Here is an 18,727-nt window from a genome sequence, read left to right as displayed (position 1 = left end):
CCAATTATGGCTATAGATCTAATGGAGCATTTTCCAGATAAGGAAGTCAAAATAGAATGAGTTGCCTTTGTGTCAATAAGCAGTTGAATTGGCTCACTAATTATGTCTAAATTTAACCAGAGTTCCTCATAGAAGATGGTGATGTCTGTGGACAGGGTCATTGGAGGTTCTCTTGGGTCCTAGCCCCTGATATGATTCTTTGTCTTTCATCTGGACTACAGTAACCAGCCAAGATGAATTAGACATCTCACCATGATGGATCAAAAGAAAGGGTCAAAGTTTGAAACTAATCTGCCAACTTAATAGGGTCCTCTGACAGTTGGCCTACTCATTGTTTGCACTACTGGACATCTGCAACTGAAAAAGTGATCTGAGCTCAAATATTCCTTTCCAGACTTGAGACCTCTCTTAGGGGCAGGATAAATTGTGAATTAGAGAAGTAAGAAGAACCACTTCAGGTTCAACATGTTGGGCTTAAAGCTATCTGTGTGTCTCAGTGGTCTCAAGTCTGTCTGAGGAACATGATGAAGCTGCTGAAGTTCCTCTTGGTCACTAGGCTTTAATGCAGTTCTTGAGTCACTTGAAGGGGAAGGAGCTGAGTTGTTGGCCTGGGGATTATAAGGAGGAGGTCAAAGTGACCTCTAAGTGCAGTTGCCTTCATCAACAGATTAGAGACACACATATCCTCCTGAGAGACAGGTGGGAGTACCAGGACTGGGTCATCCAGGATATCTTCCTGTTCCTTGGGAGTCAAGCTAAATATCCTAGTTCTGAGCTTCTTCTTAGATAAAGGGTCACAAAAGCCTGAGCATAAGGGATTTCACTCCACTTTCTATGTTTTAAGACAGAAACACTATAACTGAAGAATAGTCTCATAATTTAAAATACCATCTTGTACCCATGTCTTGCCATTTCCTATTTCATATTCAGTCCAAACCATATTGCAATAGTAGATAAGCCCTTCTTTAAATTGTCAGGATCAAACCTTTCCCACTGATCAAGAATATGGCATAGTGATCCTGCTGCTCCCAGCTCAGAGGTAGGGGCTTCTGAGCCACTGTCCCACTGCTCCTGGTCAAGAGGAAGGAGCTTCCCAGTCACCATCAATCCCAACACTCCTGGCCCAGAGGTAGGGGCTTCTGAGCTGCCGTCCCACTGCTCCTAGTCCAGAGGAAGAGGATTCTGAGCCATCATCCCTCCTGCTGCTCCCAGCCCAGAGCAAAGGGCTTTTGGACTGCCTACTCTCCCACCGCTCCCCACCAAGAGGAAGGGGCTTCCAGGCCACCATCCCTACTGCTGCTCCTGGCCCCTGTCCCAACTCTCACAGCTCAGAGGAGGTGATCCGCATGGACGCCAAGAGCACCCTCCGCTGCCCCCCAAATTGAAATGAGAAAACACATAAAGAAGTCTCAAAACCAGATTTCCAGATCACCTACAGCAACCACAAAGGGAAAGGAGGTGGAACACTCTGATACTCAAACACCTGGACCCACTGAACTGGCAACAAAAGGGGATCTGGAAAAAAAGAAATCAGAAATAATTTCTCAGATAACAGGAGAAATTGTGCTCCTAGTGCAAGACATGACTAATAAATCTAGAGAGGACCTGAGGAACATGATGGAATCTCAACATAGGAAAAAAATGGAATCCATAAAACAAAAGCAAATAGATTTAAAGGAGATGAAAAACTTCACTGAAAGTCTACACAGCAGAAAGAGCCAATGTGAGGACAGAATTTCAGATATAGAAGATAAGATTGCATTTAATGACCAGGAAAAGAAAAATTGCTTCAAAATTATAAGGGAACATGAGAAATCAATCCACCAGATACTAGATGATGCAAAGAAGAATAACATAAGACTGATTGGAGTCAATGAAGAAACAGGAGAGAGTACAGATGACATAAAAAAATCTTCACAGAAGTAATGGCAGAAAACTACCCAAGCAGGGGAAAAGAACTTGACATACAGATAAGTGAGACATACAGGACTCCAACTAGCCTTGATCAAAAAAATCTACATATAGGCATATAATTCTTAAGATTCCAGAAACTTAACAGAAGAACAAAATTCTACAAGCAGTTAGAGAAAAGAAACAAATCACATACAAAGGAAAGCCCATCAGAATCACAGCAGACTTCTCAACAAAAACCATCAAGGCAAGAAGAGCTTGGAGTGACATATTCCAAGCCCTAAAAGAAAACAGCCTCCAACCCAGATTGATGTACCCTGCAAAACTATCTTTCAAAATGGATAGAGAAATAAGATGCTTTCATGACAAAGAGCACTTTAGGAACTTCATGAATACCAAACCAGCACCCCAAAGAATTTACACAATAGCCTAGGAACAGACATTGAGGATCACAACCCCAGGAAGCAAAGTGGAATGAACCCATCTGGCATGACAAGAAATTAAATGTAAAGGGGGAGAACCCAACAAAAAGAAAAAGTCATGGCAATGACAAGTCAATACGTTTCAGTTATAACCATCAATGTTAATGGTCTCAATTCACCAATCAAAAGAAATAGACTGGCAGAATGGGTCAAGAAGCAAAATCCAACAATATGCTGCATACAAGAAACACACTTAATTCAAAAGGAAACTCACAGACTGAAAGTTAAAGGGTGGAAAACAATACTCCATGAGACGGGAACCCCCCAAAAAGGAGGAGTAGATATCCTCTATGCAGATCAATCAGATTTCAAACCAGCACTGATTAAGAGAGATGAAGAAGGATACTACAACCTTGTAAAGGGAACAATCCAAGAGGAAGAGATGACAATCATAAATATCTATGCACCCAACACTAGTGCACCCAACTATATAAAACAAATACTAACAGACATGAAAAGTCACATATGCAGTTATACAATTGTAGTGGGGGACCTCAACACCCCACTGTCACAAATAGATAGATCAACTAGAGAAAAAATAAGTAATGAAATACTAGAACTCAATTGAACTCTTGAACAAATGAACTTAACAGATGTTTACAAAGTTTTCCACCCCACAAAATCAGAATACACATTCTTCTCAGCTGCACATGGGTCATTCTCTAAAAGAGACCACATACTCACACATAGAGCAAATTTAAGTAAGTGCAAAGCAATTGATGTTATCCCCTGTATATTATCAGACCATAGTGCAATGAAATTGGAGCTCCATGGCAAAAGAAACTGGAAGTATTTCATAAACACATGCAAATTGAACAACACACTTCTGAATAACCAGTGGGTCACAGAGGAAATTAAAGAAGAAATCAGACAGTTCCTTCAATTAAATGACAATGACAATACAACATATCAGAATCTATGGGACACAATGAAAGCAGTCTTACAAGGGAAATTCAGAGCAGTCAATACACATATTATGAAAACAGAACAAGCCCAATTAAACAACCTGATGCTGAACCTCATGCTTCTACAAGAAGAAGACCAGGACAACCCCAAAGCTCATACAAGGGAAGAAATTATAAAGATCAGAGGAGAAATGAATGCAATGGAGACTAAGAGAATGATACAAAAGATCAATGAAGCCGAGTTGGTTCTTCGAAAGAATCAACAAAATTGACAAACCTTTAGCCAACCTTGTCAGAAAAAGGAAAGAAAAGGCCCAAATCCATGCAATTGGGAATGAAAAGGGTGAAATTACATCAGACCCAGCAGAAATACAGAGGATCATCAGTACCTACTTCCAGAACCTATTCGCCAATAAGATGGACAACACAGAAGAAATGGACAGATTCCTAGATACATATGAATTACCAAAGTTGAATGAAGAAGACCTAAAAATTCTAAACAACCCAATATCAACCAATGAAATTGAAAATGTAATTAAAAATTTATCACCTAAGAAAAACCTTGGCCCTGATGGCTTCACTGCTGAGTTCCACAAGACATTTAGAGAGGAACTGCTGCCACTACTGTTTAAACTCTTCAATGAAATTGAAAGGGAAGCAATACTCCCAAATTCATTCCTGGAAGCAAGCATCACCTTGTTCCCCAAAGCAGAGAAAGACCCAACTGAAAAGGAGAACTATAGGCCAATCTCACTAATGAACATAGATGCAAAAATCCTTATTAAGATACTGGCAAATAGAATGCAAAAGATTATCAAGAAGATCATACACCCTGATCAAGTGGGATTTATCCCAGGGATGCAGGGATGATTCAATATACACAAATCAACCAATGCAATACACTGTATCAACAGAGCCAAGGACAAAAACCATATGATTATCTCCATAGATGCAGAAAAAGCATTTGACAAAATCCAATATCCATTTGTGATAAAAACCCTACAATAAATTGGAACAGATGGTCTCTACCTCAAAATGATAAAAGCCATCTATGAAAAACCATCAGCCAATATCATACTAAATGGTCAAAAACTGAAATCCTTCCCACTAAAATCAGGAACAAGACAAGGATGTCCATTATCACCACTCTTCTTCAATATACTTTTGGAAACATTAGCCACGGCAATTAGACAAGAGAAAGAAATAAAAGGAATAAAGACAGGTAATGAAGAAGTCAAATTGTCATTATTTGCAGATGACTTGATACTCTATATAGAAGTCCCCAAGAACTCCACCAAAAGCCTTTTAGACTTAATAACCAAATTCAGTCAAGTAACTGGTTACAAGGTCAACACACAAAAATCAATAGCTTTCCTCTACATGAATGACAGTCTCACTGAGAGAGAAATAGGTCAAATAATTCCTTTCACAATAGCATCCAAAACACTGAAATACCTAGGAATCAACCTAATGAAAGAAATCAAAGACCTCTTCTCTGAAAAAACTATGGCACTCTGAAAAGAGAGATTGAAGATGATATCAGAAAATGGAAAGACATCCCCTGCTCCTGGGTAGGAAGGATTAATATAATGAAAACGGCCATACTTCCAAAACTTCTATATAGATTTAATGCAATTCCAATTGAGATCCCAGCAGCATACTTCATGGACCTTGAGAAAACAATCCAAAAATTCATTTGGAACAAGAAGAGAACCAGAATAGCAAAAGCAATTTTAGGTAACAGAGACATGGCAGGGGGTATCACAATCCCCAACCTGCGACTATACTACAAAGCTACTGTGATAAAAACAGCATGGTACTGGCAAAGAAACAGACCTGAGGACCAGTGGAACAGATTAGAAGATGCAGAAAAAACTCCAGACACACTCAGCTACCTCATCTTCAATAAAGGAGCCAGCACCCTCACTGGAGGAAAGATAGCCTCTTTAATAAATGGTGCTGGAAAAATTGGGCTTCAACTTGCCAAAGATTAAAACTAGACCTACATCTCTCACCATCCACTAAACTAAAATCAAAATGGATTAAAGATCTAAATATTAAAACAGAAACACTCAACTGGCTGGAAGAGAGGTTAGGTAGAACTCTTGAAGACATTGGTGTAGCAAACGATTTTATGAACAAAACCTCAGTTGCCCGTGACCTAGCACAAACAATCAAGAAGTGGGATCTTTTCCTATTAAAAAGCTTCTGCACAGCAAGAGACACCACCAGCAGTATGAAGAGACAATCCACAATGTGGGAAAAAATCTTCTCCTGCTCTTTCTCAGACAAAGGTCTACTATCTCGAATCTATAAAGAACTAAAAAAGATCAGACTTCCCAAATTTAAAGACCCAATCTGAAAATGGGCATCTGAAATGAACAGACATTTCTCAGACAAAGAAGTAGAAATAGCAAATAAATACATGAAAAAATGTTCAACATCACTGGTCATTTGAGAGATGCAAATGAAAACAATGCTGAGATTCCACCTCACTCCAGAAAGAATGGCTGCTATCATGAAATCAACCAATAACAAATGCTGGTGGGGCTGTGGGGAAAGAAGAATCCTGCTCCACTGCTGGTGGGAGTGTAGACTGGTGCAACCACTGTGGAAATCAGTATGGAGATACCTCAAAGAACTAGGACTGGATGTCCCATTTGACTCCACTATTCCACTGCTGGGGATCTTCCCCAAAGAATTAAAAGAATCATACCACAGTGATATATGTGCACCCATGTTCATAGCAGCACTGTTTTTGATAGCTAAAACTTGAAAACAGCCCAAATGCCCATCAACTGGAGACTGGATAAAGAAAATGTGGTTTTTTAATAAAATGGAGTACTACTCAGCCATAAAAAATGAGAAATTAGAGACATTTATAGCTAAGTGGATGCACATTGAGGCAATATTCTTAAGTGAAATAAATAGGACACACATGTATAAATACCAAATAATTTCTCTGGTGTGAGAAACTGAAAGGGTAATTAAGGACTAAAGCCTATAATAGGTAATGTGAAATAGGAAGAAAAGGGGCAAAGGGCAAGGAAGTGTGAGGGATAGGGGAAAGGATAGAAGGGAATGGGATTAATATGAAAAAATGGAAAGATAGGAACAAAATCTTTGTAAATAGGGAGGAATGGAGGGATTGAAAGGAGGGCTGGGCAAGGGTGATAAATAAGAACCAAGAGAGATTATGTAAAGATGCAAATTTCCAATGATGAATGTCATTATATTGTATACCTAAAATGTACCAATGATTAGAATGAATAATCGATAATGGAAAATAGGAAGAAAAGGTCTAAAGTTGTAGAGGTAGTGGGAGGGGCAGGGGAAAGGAAAGAAGGGAAAGGAAAAATGATGAGAAATGGAAAAAGTGGAAATAAAGTCTTTGTAAATAGGGAAGGGTGGAGGGGGTGAAGGGAGAGCTAGGAATGGGGAAAAAAGTAAGAACCAAGATGCATCATGTAAAGGTACAAGTTCCCAATGATAAATGTAACTGTGTTGTATACCTAAAATGTACCAATAAAAGAATTTAACAAAAAAAAATAAAAAAGAATATGGCATAGTGATGAAGTCAGTGGAATCTGAAGCAAGGTCCAAGAGGTTTCTCATGAGTCATCTTGGGATTATATATATATATATATATATATATATATATAGAGAGAGAGAGAGAGAGAGAGAGAGAGAGAGAGAGAGAGAGAGAACTAGGTCTTGGCTCATTAAGATGGCATACAATGCCGAAGGAAGAGACCTGATTTCAGCCCACAAAGCATCCCTTGTAAGACTCAAGTATTCACTAGACAGATATCTCCGTATCTAGTGTGATGCCAGCATCTTTCATAAAAGCATAGAAGAAAGCCATATTGAGGGGATTTTATCTCCATACTGGGGCCTATTGACTCTTTAGGGAGTGGGGGTTGAGCCACTTGATGATCCTACCTTTGAAACTCGCATGAGGTCAGGGTGAAATACCTGCCACCACCCCCACCACCCCCACCCCCGCAATTTGGATTCACTTACCCAATGCTGAGCCACTTGATGGCTCTACTTAGGTAGAGTGAAGCCACTTGGAAACAGTATCTTGGGACTCCCTGTTGAGCCACTTGGTGGCTCTACTTAAGCAGGGTGGAGCCACTTGGGGACAATATCTCTTGCATTTACCCTGACAGTAAATAACTTCAGTATTTTGTTTAAGGCAGTAGAGACAAATCCTTTAAAAAACTTAAAAAGTTTTAAGAACAAGGACATTCCTGCTTTTGTATACTGACAATAACTTCAATTTAGTCTTACTAGCTGTTCATTTGTTTTGCTCAAGCCACCAGGCATATGTGTCTAAATTACCTGCATTGTATTAAAAGAAACAAAGAAAAGATCTAGTCTCAAACCAACAGGCAGGCTTTAGGATTCAGACAGGATTGAATTAACTAGAGCCAGCTCAGCTGTGGCTTATGGTTAGCCACCAAGGGAAAAAGCCTCAGGAGATTTAAAATAGACAAATTTTTAATTTCCTTGCAGAAAGACACTGTGCCTGTTAAAATAATTCAAAAGAAAAAAGGGAGATAGACCACATGTTCTGTAAAATCAGAGGCTCAGATTCAGGCTTCCCAGGATTATAAGGCCAGTTGGTAAAAATTAAAATTAAATTAAAAGGGAAAAATCTCTTGAACAAAATGGTGACAGTTGACCTAAAATTGTATCTGACCATGTGAAAAGAAGATACCCAGCCATGCAACAAGGCAATATGACACTGCAGCTCAAAACTGAACTCTGAGAAAGAAAAAGCCATACTGGGTTAGGCAGAAACCAGACCAATTTCCAAAAAGGGTAGGAAAATATGGCAAACAAGTATGTGGACCAGGGCAAACCAAACCTGTGGAGTGAGTACAGGCAAGAAAAATAGAAAAAAATGAAGGTATACTTAGGTCATACATTCTATTTCCTTCTCCCACATGGAGGAGGGAAACAGTTCTTGGCATACCATAAGAAGAGTCTGCAAATTTCTGGCCTAGAGGAGAAAGACAGGGAAATAATAATAATAATAATTAATAATAATAATGAGGAGGAGGAGAAGGAGAAGGAGAGGGAGAGGGAGAGGGAAAAGAAGAAGAAGACAAGGAAGAAGAAGAAGAAGAAGAAGAAGAAGAAGAAGAAGAAGAAGAAGAAGAAGAAGAAGAAGAAGAAGAAGAAGAAGAAGAAGAAGAAGAAGAAGAAGAAGAAGAATTAGAAGAAGAAGAAGAAGAAGAAGAAGAAGAAGAAGAAGAAGAAGAAGAAGAAGAAGAAGAAGAAGAAGAAGAAGAAGAAAAGGAAGGAGGAGGAGGAGGGGACCTTCGTGGCATTTTATAGAGAAAAAAGTAAATAAAAAAACAAAACAAAATGTGCCCTAAGGACCTTATCTGATCTCCTGGCTGGCTCACCAAAAGTGTTACTGGGTTTGGAGGTGCTGGAATTTCCTTCTAGAGGTAGTTTCTAGGTTCTTTCCATTGCAAATAAAGAATTTAACAAAAACAAGCAAAAGCAGTAGCAAATTTTCCCATTTATTTAAGGTAGAAAAAATTAAAGATGTAGGAAAAATTAACAGTGAAAGTTGAGGGCAAAATTAGCTCTGCAGAGAGAGTTTGGGGCAAGTAAAAGAGAGAGAAAAAAGCAAAAATAGGAAAAATAAAAGTGTACCCTTGGATACAGTGTGGGCTCCCATGAGGAAAACTATGGTAGTGAGCTTTCAATGGTATCTTTCTCTTTTTCATTCATTCCACACATTGTGGATTCTCACCAGACATCCATATGTGGGGTTCTGAGAAATGTTCCATGCATGTGTCCTGAGATTTTGTAATTAACAGGTGATGCTTACTCCCCAGTCAGCTTTGCCACACCTTACCTTCCTATCTCAAGAGGAATGATATAGCTCTCTATTTTGGATAATTTCATAGGCCCTGAAGTGAAATGAACCTAAGTTCAAATTCTAATTCTGATATTTATTTATTTATTTATTTATTTATTGCTTTGTAATATAGAAAAGTGCTCCTTAGGTATGTTACTGGATTACTTTAGCCCATTTGTCTTACCACTGTTGATTTTTAATTTTTAATTTTAGTTTATTAGTACATTTATTGGTACATAATGTTTTCCTTCCTTATAGGAAATTGGTACATGTACATAAAATATTTAATTCTTTTTAAATCCCTTTTCCCCTTCCTTCCCTTCCTCCCACCCACCTCTTGATCCTCTCCCTTTTTATTGGTGCTTATTGTATTACATAATAATGACATTCTTTATGTGGAATATATAACATATTCCAATACCATTTTTCAAGCCCCCATAGTCCTTACATCCTTCCCCTCTCCATCTCTAGATGCCTTTCCCCATTGAGAAAGATCTATGTCCCCACTTACTATTATCTATTTTTTATTTTGATCTTTATTTTTACTAGGATTCTCATATAAGTGAATCCATGTGATATGTAAGCTTATGTGTCTGATTTATTTCACTTAATATTTTTCCATCTTAACACAGAAAGAGTGGCCATCAAGAAATCAAATAATAACAAATACTGGAGAGGCTTCAAGGGAAAAAGGAACCCTTCTGCACTGTTTGTGGGAATGTGAACTAGTAAAACCACTGTGTAAGTTAGTATGGAGATTACTCAAAAACCTGAAACTAGAAATTCCATTTGACCTAGCTATTCCCTGTCTAGGTACACCCCCCTGTTCTGTTTTGTAGTTGCAGCCTGTGATGATGTTTTCTCAAGACAAGTTCAGTGAGTAGTCTAAGGAAGACTCAGAGGACTAGTAAAGAAGTCATTAGCAGCAACAGGAAAATCAGAATTCCCAGGATCATAGTAATGCTACTTTTGACCAGATTGAAAGCATTGAATCCCTTTAACAAATCAAGAACCAATTTTGCCACATCCTTAGGGGTGAGGAAACTAATCTGAGCATGTTAAATGGATAAATCTGTTGATGAAGCTTTTGGGGATCTAGGCTGAGGTTGGTATGATGAAAGATACCCATTAAATGTGCAGTAAACTTTTTCCAGTCTCATTGTGACTCATTGTGCTCATTAAGGAAGAGCAATGATACAAACATGAGGGTATTCAGCATGGCACTCAATCCTTGACAGTATTGTAGGGCTTAAACTTGATTACCAATCTCTAACACTGTAGCTTCTAAGGCATTAACCTGTACTTCCAATTTAACATCAACACCTTCCTGGGTCTCAAAGGGCATAAGAGATATTTTTTGCTAAATGATTGAAAAATTGCACATTCTGTATGTTTTGTGCTAAGGCCATGGATGCAACCTCAGTGGTGGCAAGCAGAGTAACTAGAGACATAATTCCTAGGATAATAAGTCATATCATCTGAGGGGGGTGAATGTGCTGTCTGTGCATTTCTTCCAGTACTCACAGTCCATAGTCATCATACCAAGGGCCAGAAATGTTAGTGAGTATCATGACAAAGGATGGCCTATATAATATTAGGACATCTTTATCTTTATTAATGTTAGTCAGGCAGACAGTGAGATTACAATTTTGGCAACTGACATTAAAAGAGTTTCCTTCTGGAGTAATATTGACCTGTCCAACTAGGAGGACATAAGGGTTTTGTATACAAGATGTGCCCAGATCTTATTTGATCCTGTGTGACTCCTGTCCTTTAAGCTATGACTAGAAAGAGTGATCACTTGTAAACTGGCAGCCAAAATCCAAAGATCTCTTTGGACTTATATTGATGATATATGTAGTACCAATGCTGGAAGGTGGCTGGTAACATTGTACTTTCTATGAGACCAATTCTGGAAAGTTATATTTTGTATAATCATTTCATTTCATTTACTTCATAGGTGCAACAGTCTTTTCCAGAACCATACTTTGATAGAGGAAGAGAATGAGTGACATTACAGCAAGAGGCTAGGGGACATGAAAGGTTATAAGGATTATCTGTTGAAGTAAGATTGAAACTATTAGCATCAACTCATCTCTATCCATGCCTGATGCATTACGGGCAATGGCTGTCTTTTCAATTACCTGAAGTGAGATACAGAGGGAAGATGGGCCAAGACTGAGAGGGAGGCCCACTGTTCTCCTGGTATAATCATAAGTGGTAGATGTAGGAAAAATATGAGCATCAGAATGACCCCACAAGACATTGGACTGATTAGTAAAAATAGGCACCAAAGCAGGAGTTTCCCAAGGAAAGGGATTAGACAAGGTCGGTCTGAGTTTGTCCTCTGTAGGAACATAAGCATACTCTGGCCCCTATGTTATTAATTGCATTGCGCCATATTACCTTTTAGTTAGGAGATCCTTTGACAACATATGTGTCTAGGACATGTCTGTAGATTTATCTTAGTATCAATGGAGTTTTGATGGAGGATATTTACATTCTATGAATGGATTTAAAAAATCTTTAAATGAAGGCAACTAGAGAAGGTAACAAAATCTAATTGAGCTTGTAGAGGTAGCTGCACAACCACTTTCTTATTTATGTAAGTGTGTTTTTAGGGAAAAGTGAGTACACCCAATGATACCTTGTCCCTATGTAGTATAAAGAGTCAATTAAGAAACAGGAAAGAGTGCAGATAACATTACAAAAACTGTTCACAGAAGTGATGGCAGAAAACTTCCCAAGCAGGGGAAAAGAACTTGACATACAGATAAGTGAGGCATATAGGACTCCAAATAGCCTTGATTAAAAAAAATCTACACATAGGCATATAATAGTTAGGATTCCAGAAACCCAAGAGAAGAACAAAATTCTACAAGCATTAGAGAAAAGAAACAAATTACATACAAAGGAAAACCCATCAGAATGACAGCAGACTTCTCAGTGCAAACCCTCAAAGCAAGAAGAGCTTGGAATGATGTACTTCAAGCCGTAAAGAAAAATAATCTCCAACCCAGATTGATGTACCCTACAAAACTATCTTTCAAAATTGATGGAGAAATAAGATAATTTCATGACAAAGAGCACCCTTAGGAATTTCATGAATACCAAACCAGCACTCCAAAAATTTTAGACAATATCCTAGGAAAAGGCAGTGAGGATCACAACCCCAGGAAGCCCAGCAGAATGAATCTGTTGGGCCCGACTAGAAATTAAATGCAAAGGGGGAGAATCCAACAAAAAGAAAAAGCAATGACAATGGTAAGTCAATATATATCAGTTATGACCATTAATGTTAATGGTCTCAATTCACCATTCAAAAGAAATAGATTGGCAGAATGGGACAAGAAGCAAGATCCAACAATATGCTTCATACACCAAATACACTGAATTCAAAAAGAAACTCATAGACTGAAAGTTTAAGGGGTGAAAACAATACTCCATGTGGCAGGAACCTGAAAAAAAGCAGGGGTATCTATCCTCTTTGCAGATCAAATGGATATCAAACCAAAATCTGAAACACTTCTGGTCCCAAGAATTTCAGATAAGGGATAGTCAACTTGTATGTACAAATCTATTGTGAACATATGTTTTTATTCCTCTTAAGTAAAAACTTAAAAACAGAACTGTTGGTTCTTAACAGTAATAAAAGTAATATCTATATTGTTTTCCAAAATGGTTTTATCATTTTACATTCATATTAGCAGTATTCCAAAGTTCTAACTGATTCACACCTAAGCTGATATCTGTTCTTTTAAAACATTTAACTTCATCTCCCTAATGAGTGTATAATACTATCTTGTTATTGTACTGATTAATATTATTCTGATTCTTCTGTTGCACACCTTTCCTTGTGCTGTACTGGTTATTTAACATCTTCTTGTGTTTACTTTTTAATTGGGTTGTCTATTAATGAGCTGTAAGAGTTCTTTACATATTCTGGCAATGGGTTATATGTTTTATAAATATGGTCTGTTTAAGGAGTACTTTTCATTTTCTTAATGATGTCATTTAAAGTTCTAAATTTTGATGGAATCTCATTTATCAATTTTTTTCTTTTATACATCATTTTTTTTATCCTAGGAAATTCTTGCCTATCCTAAATTCATGAACATTTTTCCCTATAATTTCTTCTTAAAATTTTAGTCTTTCATATTTAGGTTCATTGATCCTTTCAAGTTATCTTTATGTATGGAAATAAAGGGTTGAGGTTAATATTTTACATACAAATAACAGGTGTTCTGGTACCATTTGCTGAAAATACTATCTTTTCCTCTGCTCTTAAGTTTATGTCCTATAAAATGTTAACATTAAATAATCATAGTGGAACATACGTGTGTGGTTCTATTTACAGATTTTCTGTTTTATTCCAATGATCTATATGTCTTTCCTTACGCCAACACTGCCTTGATTACTGTGGCTTTAGAGGAAGTCTTAAAATTAGGTAGTAAGGGCTGGGGATTTAGCTCAGTGGTTCTGCCCCCTGCCTCACAAGTGCAAGTTCCTGAGTTCAACCCCCAGTATCAAAAAAAGAAAATTAGGTAATAAATGTCTTTAAACACTGTTTTTATTTCTTTTTACTTTTCTAGGTCCTTTGTACTCCTACATAACCTTTACATTTCAATATCCAATTCTTCATTTATAGCAAGTATACATAGACCTGAATTTTTATATATGCCTTGTGTTTTCTAATCGTGCTAAATTCAAATACAAGTTCTAGGGGCTCCTAGAGATTTCTTAGTATTTTCTCTGTAGATGATCATTTCATCTATGTATAAAGATTTTGCTTACACTTTCCCAATCCTATGCTGGTTATTTCTTTTTATTGCCAGACTATTTTGGTTTAGGCCTATGTTTCAAAGTTTAATGGACAGATGAAGAGTACACATATCTGCTGTTGTTCCTCACCTTAGGGAGAAAGCATTGTATCTCTTCCATTCATATAAGGCATTTTTGCTGAAGTATGGAGTACATGTCTTTAATCTGTTGAGAAGGTTCTATTCTACTTTTCGTCTCCTGATGGCTTTTACCATGAACAGCTGTAGAATTTAGTCCAATATTTTTTCCTCAACTAGTGACAAGATCATATGGCTTTTTTCTGTCCTCTGTTAAAATGATGACTTCTGGCGGTGGGTCTTTAAATGCTGAACTAATACTGCCTTCCATATAATAAAAACACTTTCTACATACTGCCAGATCTGACTTCTAGTACTTTGTTTTGTTAAACAAATTTTTTCTATATTCATATTTTTCTCTTCTATTATCTTTATCCAGTTTTAGTATTAGCACAATGTTGATTTCCTAAAATGAGGGGAGAAGTGTTCCTTCTTTTTTCTGCTTTAAGTGTTCAATATAATTCATCAGTTAAAATGTATATGAGCCTGTTGTTGTCATATGGATATGTTTTCAAGCTAGGAATATACTTTCTTTAATAGGTGCTTTCAATTTTATATTTCCTCTAGAGTCAGTTTCATTAATTTGTCATCGAAGATACTTCTTAGAAGTTGCCAAATTTATTTCAAAAAGTATTTTTGTAATATGCTTTCTATATCCTTTTAAATTCTGTAAAATCTGTAGTAATGTCCTCTAAATTTTGATATTGTAATTTGAAAAATGTATAATTGATATTGTGCAATAGGAAGAAAGGATCTAAAGGAGTAGGTGATGTGGGAGGGTTAGGGGAAAGGAAAGAAGAGAAAAGAAAAAATATGAGAAAAGGAAAAAAACGGAAACCAAGTCTTTGCAAATAGAGAAGGGTGGAAGGGTTGAAGGCAGGGGAGGGGAATGGGAAAAAAATAAGAACCAAGATATATCATGTAAAGGTACAACATCCCAATGATGAATGTAACTGTATTTTATATCTAAAATGCATCAATAAACTTAATGGAAAAATGTGAAAGAGACTAAAACAGGAAAATAACATGACAAGGATAAGCCAATACTTATAAGTTATAACCATCAATGTAAATGGCTTCTATTCACCCCTCAAAAGAAATAGACTGGCAAAATGGATTAAGAAGAAAAATCCAACAATATGCTGTATACAAGAAATCCACTTAGTTCACAAGGAAATTTATAGACTGAAAGTAAAAGGATGGAAAACAGTTCTGCATGCAACAGGAAGCCAGAAAAAAGCGGGGGTAGCAATCATATTTGCAGACAAAATAGATTTCAAACCACAACTAATTAAGAGAGACAAAGAAGGCCACTACATCCTTGTAAAGGGAAAAATCCAAGAGGAAGAGATGACAATAATAAATATATATGCACCAAATACGAATGCCCCCAACTATACAAAACAAATATTAATGGACATGACACACCAAATAAGCACTAATGCAATTGTAGTGGGGGACCTCAATATCCCACTGTCACAAATACACAGATCATCTAGACAAAAAATCAACAATGAAATTATAGAACTGAATGAAGCTTTTGAAGAAATGGACTTAATAGGTGTCTACAGAGTTTTCAACCACACAAAATCAGAATATACATTCTTTTCAGCTGTACATGGGTCATTCTCCAAAAGAGACCACATGCTAGTTCATAGAACATGTTTAAGTAAATGCAAAGGTATAGAATTTATCTCGTGTATATTATCAGACCATAGTGCAATTAAACTGGAGATCAATAGCATAAGAAACTGCAAGAACTGCACAAACATATGGAAGTTGAACAACACCCTAGAGCACAACCAATGGGTCACGGAGGAAATTAAAGGAGAAATTAGACAGTTTCTACAATTAAATGATAATGCCAGTACAACATACAGGAATCTATGGGACACAATGAAAGCAGTTCTAGGAGGAAAACCCATAGCAATAAATGCCCATCTTAGGAAAACAGAGCAAGATCAATTAAACAAGGTAATGCTGAACCTTAAGCACCTAGAAAAAGAAGAGCAAGGGCCAGAGATTTACCTCAGTGATTCTGGCACTTGCCTCACAAGCTCAAGGTCCCAAGTACAATCCACAGAAACAAAAAAAAAAAAAAAAAAAAAAGGAAAAAAGAAAAAGGAGAGCAAGAGAAACTCAAAGCTCATACAAGAGAGGAAATTATAAAGATCAGAGGAGAAATCAATGCAATGGAGACTAAGAGAATGATATAAAAAATCAACAAATTGAATAGTTGGTTTTTGAAAGAATAAATAAAATCATTAAACCTTCAGCCAACCTTATCAAAAAAAGGAAAGAAAAGGCTCAAGTCCATGCAATTAAGAATGAAAAATGTGAAGTCACAACACATACAGCAGAAATTCAGAGGATCATCAATACCTACTTCAAGAACCTGTACTCTAATAAAGTGGAAAACACAGAAGAAATGGACAGATCCCTAGAGATATATGAATTACCAAAGTTAAATGAAGAAGATATAAAAAGCCTGAACACCCCAATTACAACCAGTGAAATTGAAAATTTAATTAAAATTTATCAAGAAAGAAAAGCCCAGGTCCTGATGGCTTTACTGCTGAATTCTACAAGACATTTAGAGAAGATCTACTGACACCACTCTTTAAAATCTTCAAAGAAATTGAAAGGGAAGCAATACTTCCAAATTCATTCCTGGAAACAAATGTTACTTTGATTCCAAAACCAGGGAAAGACCAAACCAAACAAGAGAACTACAGGCCAATCTCCCTAATGAACATTGTAGTAAAAATCCTCAACAAGATACTGGCAAAGAGAATACAGAGGGTCATCAAGAAGAACATACACCCTGCCCAAGTCAGATTTATCCTAAGGATGCAAGAATGGTTCAACATATGTAAATCAATAAATGTAACACACTATATTAACATAGTCAAGGACAAAAAACATATGATCATTTCAGTAGATGCAGAAAAAGCATTCAAAAAAATCCAACACCGATTCATGATAAAAACCCTGCAGAAAATTGGAATAGATGGTCTTTATCTCAAGGTAATAATGGCTATCTATGAAATATCAACAGAGAACATCATACAAAATAGTCCAAAGCTGAAAGCCTTCATACTAAAATCAGGAAAAAGACAAGGATGCCCACTATCACCACTCCTGTTCAGTATAGTTCTGGAAACATTAGCCACAGCCATTAGACAAGGGAAAGAAATAAAAGGAATAAAAATAGGAAAGGAAGAATTTAAACTGTCATTATTTGCTGATGATATGATACTCTACACAGAAAACCCATACAATTCTGCCAAAATATTTCTAGACTTAATTGCCAGATTCAGTAGAGTAGCTGGATACAAGGTAAACATTCAAAACTCAATAGCCTTCTTGTACTCAAATAACATACTCACTGATAGAGAAATTAAGGAAACAATTCCTTTCACAATAGCATCCAAAAAAATGAAATATCTAGGAATCAATCTATCAAAGGAGACAAAAGACCTCTACACTGAAAACTACAGCACTTTAAAAAAAAGTGATTGAAGAGGATATAAGAAAATGGAAAGATATCCCTTCTTCCTGGGTAAGAAGAACAAATATAGTGAAAATGCCATACTTCCAAAGCTGCTACACAGATTCTATGCAATCCCAATTGAAATCCCAACAGTGTGTTTCACAGAACTAGAAAAAATAATCCAAAAATTCATTTGGAACCAGAAGAGACCCAGAAAAGCAAAAGCAATTCTGGGCAACAGAGACATAACAGGGGGTATCACAATCCCCAACTTGAAAATATACTGCAAAGCCACTGTGAGAAAAACAGCATGGCACTGCAAAGAAACACACCTGAGGATGAGTGGAATAGTTTAGAAGAGACAGAAACAACTCCAGACATACTCAGCTACCTCATCTTTGACAATGGAGTTCACCGTCCTCACTGGAGGAAAGATAGCCTCTTCAATAAATGGTGTTGAAAAACTGGATTTCAACCTGCAAAGATTAAAACTAGACCCCTATCTTTCACCAAGCACTAAACTAAAATTGAAATGGATTAAAGATCTAAATATTAAAACAGAAACACTGCACTTACTGGAAGGTAAGGTAGGTAGAACTCTAGAAGACATTGGCATAGGAAAAGATTTTATGAACAAATCCTCAGTAGCAAAGGAACTTGCACAAAGAATCAACAACTGGGGTCTCATCTTATTGAAAAGCTTCTACACTGCAAGAGAAACCACAGACAGAGCTAAGAGACAATCTACAATGTGCGAAAAAAAAACTTTTACCAGCTGTTTCACAAAAAATCAGACTCCCCAAATATAAAAACCCTATTCAAAATGGGCATCTAAAATGAACAGACATTTCTCAGACAAAGAAGTAAAAGCAGCTAATAAATATATGAAAAAATGTTCAGCATTACTGGTCATTCAAGAGATGCAGATGAAAACAACACTGAGATGCCACCTCATTCCAGAAAGAATGGCTGCTATCAAGAAATCAACCAATAACAAATGTTGGAGGGACAGTTTGGAGAAAGGAATGCTTCTCTGTTTTTGGTGGGAGTGCAGACTGATGCAACTACTGTGGCAATCAATATGGAGATACCTCAAAAAACTTGGATTAGAGGTCCCATTTGACCCAAATGTTCCTCTGCTGGGTATCTTTCCAAAA

Source organism: Heterocephalus glaber, unplaced genomic scaffold (genome assembly GCF_053883595.1).
Source record: "Heterocephalus glaber isolate CG9 unplaced genomic scaffold, H.glaber_assembly_v1.0 deba00001790, whole genome shotgun sequence".
Taxonomy (NCBI): domain Eukaryota; kingdom Metazoa; phylum Chordata; class Mammalia; order Rodentia; family Bathyergidae; genus Heterocephalus; species Heterocephalus glaber.
Note: the sequence above shows the minus strand (reverse complement) of the source record.